Here is a 6,770-nt window from a genome sequence, read left to right as displayed (position 1 = left end):
CTACCCCAGAAATTTGTTGCTTACCTGATTTGTTGTTCATCCATCCTTCTTACATGTACTCAACCTGCTTACATCTACTGGAACTGCTTACATCTATACACAGTACAGGCAGTATAATCCAGTTATGCACATGATTTTGTCCATTTGTCAAAGAAAGTATCATGGAAAAATGGGTATAAAAGGACATCTTCACTACATATGAAAAACATCTCAGGTGTTATGCTTTCTTGACAATGATAAAATAACAAACATCCAGTAGTTTGTTCAAAAAGATAGTTTCCTATCCTGAGCAGCAATGTAATTGACACTGAAGTTTTCTGCATTAGTTTGTGTTCATAAAAAATCAGTAATTTTCAGTAGATACATCAAGCAGTAGAAGTAACATCATATTTCTCTTTAAAAAGCATCATGCCAATCTTAACATGACAGACATCCAGTTATATTTCAGTTATGATGTTACACACAAAAAATCTAGAAGCAAAAAAAAGAAATTCAGTTATGCATATGGAGAAAAAACATCAGAGCTGATTCAGTTCATGCATTAGATTTCATCCAAAAGTAATTTTGCTGAAGATGTATCAAACAGGGAAATCATCTAGATAGTCACATCTGATGGATGTATTTTGATCCAAAAGTAACGGTATCTGCAACAGTTTTCGGATGATACCGGATGATACTACTTAAGATACTAGGTCCAAAAGCATGCCTTACTACTTACATCACCATGTTCCACACAGAATGTACATCTGAGAAGCAATGTTCAGGTCGTACTTGGTCCGTGTTTTTGGTGTTAACTATTTTCAGTACCTGCACCTGGATGTGTTTGCATGATCTTCAACCAATCACTTCAGTACCCTATGGCAAAAAAAGGAGTTAGTTAGTACATGAAATGAAAATATGTTGAACAACATCCATAAAATCAGCAATTAAATGCGATATGAAAAAAGAAATTCTTGTTCATTTAGTTATTCAACTGTATAATTTCTCATCTTATAACTCTGTGCAACTGTTGCAGATGCCGAGAGGTTTTGATTTCTGGTTCGGAATTGATCTGAACGAGCCAGCTGACCAAGATTTTGTTCCTGGAAGCAATGACAATGAAGCTGGATCATCTCATGCTCCTCCAGTTTCGGAAAGCACTCCTGACCAAGGTGCAGTTCCTGGGAGTAACAGCAATGCTGCAGGAACATCTCATGGTGGTCCTAATTGGGAAAATGTTGATGCAACTGGGCCATTTGGTCCATATTCGGCTGGTCAGAGTAGTGCTGCACAAGTCGACCCAAAGGACACTTCGGAAAGAGGAACTAACGCCGGATCAGGTTTCCAGACAGGTGTGACTTTACCAAGTGAGGACAGTGGTGAGGAAGGTGAAGTTCAGTCAACACCAGAAGGTTTTTCCCCCAAGACACCATTCCTTGGCATGAAATTTGACACCTGGGAAGCTGCTCTGTCACATTACAATAGGTATGCGCATCATGTTGGCTTCTCTGTTAGGATTGAATCATCTAGGAAGTCTACAAAAGATGGAGAGAAAGACAAATGCATGTTTGTTTGCAATAAAGCGGGGAACAATTCATTACCACCTACTCCTGTGAAGATTAGAAACCGAACTATCACAAAGTTGGTAGATTGCAATGCAAAAATGAGGATTAAAAGATCTGTTGCAAGATGGGAAGTTACTCAGTTTGTCGAGGAGCATACGCATGAATTTGTTGAGAAATTTTCTCTGAAAAAATTCTTGAGGTCGCACAACAAAATTCCAAAATAAGAAAAGAAGTTCATTGATTTGCTAAGTGATGTAAATCTCAGTTCGGGTAGGATTATGGAAATCATGGCGGAATTATATGGAAGCAAGCAGAATGTACCTTACAGTACTAAAACCATTAGCAATTACAGAGCCCAACATAGTGAAGAGCGCAAAATCAAAGACATCCACTGAGTTGTTGAAATACTTTGAGAAGCTAAAAGAGGATGATCCTAGGTTTTATTATGACTACAAGCTAGACGATGACAATAGGGTTGAGAACATCTTTTGGGTTGATGGTGCAGCCAGAGATGTGTACAAGCTGTACAATGATTGCATATCGTTTGACACAACCTTCATGACTAATCAGTATAACATGCCTTGCGCACCATTCATTGGAATCAACAGATATGGTCAGTCCATACAGCTTGGCTGTGGTTTCCTGAGGAATGAGAGGGTTGCGAACTTTGAGTGGCTATTCCGGACATTCTTAGTAGCAATGGATGGTTTGCACCCTCTGAACATCATTACTGACCAGGATGTAGCTATGAGGACTGCAATTGAAATGGTTTTCCCTGACACCATTCACCGGAACTGCAGATGGCATATCATGCAGAAGGTTCAGGAAAAAATTGGTCCTATGGCAGCCAAAAGAGAAGACTTGAGAAGAGATTTCAATGATGTTATTGACTATAGTGTTACTGAAGAAGAATTTGAAACTAGGTGGGCTGAGATGATCCAAAAACATGATGTTGTTGATAATGATCATTTCAAGGACATCTATGAACTAAGGAAATGTTTTGTTCCTACTTATTTCATGAAGCGCTTTTTCCCATTCTTGCAAACAACAGCTCGCAGTGAAGGGTTTAATGCTGTTTTGAAGCAGTACATACACCCACGCGCAAGCCTACTTAGTTTCTTCAAGCAGTACATGAAATTACAAGAGAAGATTGATTCTGCTGAGGATGGGCATGATTTCATGGGAATGGACAAAGTTGTCAGGTTGTGGGGAGATTTTCCAATGGAGGATCAAATATTGCAAACCTACACTCTACCCATCTACAACATTTTCCAGCTGGAGTTGCGGAAGATAACATCCTACAATGCTAGGGACTGTGGTGGTGGTGTGTTTGAGGTTTTCCCAGTGCAAGGCACTGTCTATGGTTATGGCAGAAGAACCTATGTGGTTGACGTTGATCTTGAAAATCACATGTACAACTGCCGATCGCTGCAAGTTTTACAAGGATGGAATTCTTTGTTGCCACATTATGAAAGTAATGTCTTACATTGGTGAAGTGCGAGAGATACCTGAGCACTACATTCTACCTAGGTGGTCCCTACCCCCTCCTGATATTGTTCCATCCATTGTCGAGCCAGTACAGAAAAAACAGAGAAAATGTCTAGAAAAGACATGAGGTTACTGCGGTATGGAAATCTTTGCAATGATTTTTCAAAACTCGCTGTTGAATTGGCAGTTTCTGAGAAAACAAAGGATATAGCAGACAAGCACATGATTGCAATGAGCAAAGAACTAGCTACTTTGAAGAAAGCTAATGCAGATGCACTGAAGAGGAGGAAAAGCAAGTCAGTTGCGACTGAAGATATTTCAGATTCTTCTCCCTTTGAGGGAAGAATGGATGAAGATGTTTCTCAATCTAGAAACAAGAAAGCAAAAGACCCCCCTGTTACTGCAGCTAAAGGAAGACCATGCAGTAAAAGGAAGAAAGGTGGAATCCAGCTAAAGAAACCTAACCCAACTACTTGTAGTGTTTGTGGTGAAATAGATCATGATGCAAGGAATTGTCCAGTAAGATTGGCAAATCCAGAGAAATTCCCTTTTCATCAATTTTTCCAGTGATAGGAACCAGAAATGGTTTGGTAGTAATTAAGATTTAGACATGGAGACATGGATTCAGAGTTTGTTCTTATGTTAACATGGATACATGGTTTCAGAGTCCATTTTGAATATATTATTTAGCAAGGTTGCAATTTACATTCTCATTTTATGTAAGTTTTTTTGTTCTTTGAAGTGAAGTGTTCACTTGCATGTGATTTTGTGTAAAAAATGAGAAGACAAATTCCATAGAAATTCCAGATGTAATTCCTTGAGGAAAAATGAGGAGAAGCAGCTTCATTACCTTAACATCAAGAAGCATAGCTAGATATATAAGCCCCAAGGTGCTCTGTTCTCCGTGCGGAGCCATTTGTCAGTGTATAGTTTCCTGATGTTTGGCAAGTCCTTCTGTGTGAATGATGAAACCATCCTTCCATGTTTTTCCTCAAGGTTCTTCAACATAAAGAAACCGCAGTCGTACCTAGGAGATCATATGGATCAGCAACATAGTTAACATATATTGAGATATCCAAGAAACCTGATGTAGCAGTGTACTATTTGTCTTTGTCAAGTACCAAAAACAAGAAAATCTTACGTGTTTGTTTGATGAGGACTGTCAATAACTTCTATTGGCCAATTCGCGATTTGCACTTTTGATTTTGCATACTCTCTTTTCCACATAACCTTGATTCCCGCTATGAGCATGTGACATGCTTCCATCATAAGAGCTTCCCCCTTTTTCTTTGATGATAACGAGTCAATTATCTCAAATCTTTCTGCACTTACATTAAGAACAACCAACCAGTAGTGTCCTGAACCATTTGTAGGTGTTCGTGCCCACTTCTCGAGTGTCGGGAAACAAACCTGTTAGATGAAGGATGTTATTGTCTGTATGTTTTTTTTAAAAAATCAGTTTAATGTGGCGGCACATCTGGTGTATACAAATTCAGTTTAAAAAATCAGTTTAGGAGTTAGCAAACTTACAATTTCTTTGTGATCAAGTATGTTTGCTGGACTGTTCTCAAAACACCTTGTAACATCTTTTAAGTCATATCGGGAATCAATGAGGTATTTCTGTAGAAGAGATGCAGGAATTACATGCTGCATAATTAATGTGGACAAAAAGAAGTGCATGAAAAAATGTTAAAAAAAAAAGAAAATCGATGATTGTTTACTTACAGCAACACGTAGTGGCATTATGTGTTTCTTAGGATTTTGTTCTCCAATGTCATTATGTGAATTCCAATCTCAGCTACTATATTTATCAACATCTTCCCTGGTGCAACTGAATCTGCCAACTGCCAGAGGTTGCAATAGTAATTTGTTGTATCAATGACTATTTCTTTATTCGTCGGTGATGGCGTGTAACTCACATGTTCGTTGGGAACCCCAAGAGGAAGGTATGATGCGCACAGCAGCAAGTTTTTCCTCAGAAAGAAACCAAGGTTTATCGAACCAGGAGGAGCCAAGAAGCACGTTGAAGGTTGATGGTGGCGAAATGTGATGCGGCGCAACACCAGGGATTCCGGCGCCAACGTGGAACCTGCACAACACAACCAAAGTACTTTGCCCCAACGAAACAGTGAGGTTGTCAATCTCACCGGCTTGCCTGTAACAAAGGATTAACCGTATTGTGTGGAAGATGATTGTTTGCGAAGAAAACAAGTAAAGAACAATTGCGATAGATTGTATGCGATGTAAAGAATAGGACCGGGGTCCACAGTTCACTAGAGGTGTCTCTCCCATAAGATAAAAGCACGTTGGGTGAACAAATTACAGTCGGGCAATTGACAAATAGAAAAGGGCATAACAATGCATATACATGACATGATAAATATAGTGAGATTTAATTGGGCATTACGACAAAGTACATAGGCCGCCATCCAACTGCATCTATGCCTAAAAAGTCCACCTTCAGGTTATCATCCGAACCCCTTTCAGTATTAAGTTGCAAGCAACAGACAATTGCATTAAGTATGGTGTGTAATGTAATCGACAACTACATCCTTAGACATAGAATCAATGTTTTATCCCTACACTAGTAGGAAAACCATTATAGGTGGAAACCACCTCTGTGGCGCACCAAATGGCCCATGCGCCACAAAAATATTTCTGTGGCGCACCACGAAAATGCGCCATAAAAGATTTAATGTTTCTGTGGCGCACGTGCAAGCATATGCGCCACAGAAGATGGAGATTCTGTGGCGCACGGTGGGTAGTGCGCCACAGAAAGCTAGTGGGACCCACGCTGGGTCCACCACTGCACATGGCCGAAGGATATTCTGTGGCGCATGGTCCAGCGTGCGCCACAGAAAGTTAACTTTCTGTGGCGCACGTTGATCCATGCGCCACAGAATTTCCTGCGGGGACCACCCCCCGGCTCACGCCACCATGATTCTGTGGCGCATGAGCTCATATGCGCCACAGAAGTTCATGTTTCTGTGGCGCATATCAGCATATGCGCCACAGAAAGTGCATAGTAGATCTCATTTTTGGACACAGCTTTCCCCCTCTTTTCTTCCACCCACCACCCTTTCCATTCTTGTCTCCTCCAACCAGCTCGTGTTGCTCCTCTCTCCCACTCCATTTTGGTCATACTTTTCTCCATTGTTGATAGCTCTAAGCCTATTTTGTGGGCATATTTGTGAGGGAAGCCACTCCAACTTGTAGAGGGGTACTAAAAACCACAATTCTCTTTCCCTCCTCCTCCACTTTTCCTCTTGCATGGTCCATTGTTTTGTCTCCACCACCCCATCCTCTTGCTCCACCATGATCTTGGTAGATTTGTGAGAGGTTGAGTACTATTGGATGCATGTTTTGTGTGTATGGATGTTTTGTAGGTGAAGATTATTATCGCGCTCCCGGACGGTTTGCGGTGGCGAGACGATGATGTTTATATGTGTTGAGCTTTGTGTTGTGGTTGAATGTTTGCTTGCGAAGAAGCTTATTTGTGTTGTTGGTTTGTGCCGGCGTGTGGTGCATGGATGTTTGCCGAAATGTTGATTCATTTCCATTTCGGCAAATTCTTGCACTAGCCATATGTCCCACTTTTAGGATAGGTCATTGATGTCTACGGGTGCTTCTATTCTTGTAGACAGTGTTGGGCCTCCAAGAGCAGAGGTTTGTAGAACAGCAGCAAGTTTCCCTTAAGTGGATTACCCAAGGTTTATCGAACTCAGGGAGGAAGAGGTC

The sequence above is a fragment of the Lolium rigidum genome, chromosome 2, assembly GCF_022539505.1.
Source record: "Lolium rigidum isolate FL_2022 chromosome 2, APGP_CSIRO_Lrig_0.1, whole genome shotgun sequence".
In the NCBI taxonomy this organism is placed as follows: domain Eukaryota; kingdom Viridiplantae; phylum Streptophyta; class Magnoliopsida; order Poales; family Poaceae; genus Lolium; species Lolium rigidum.
The sequence above is the reverse complement of the archived record's forward strand: the minus strand, read 5'-3'. Positions refer to the sequence as shown.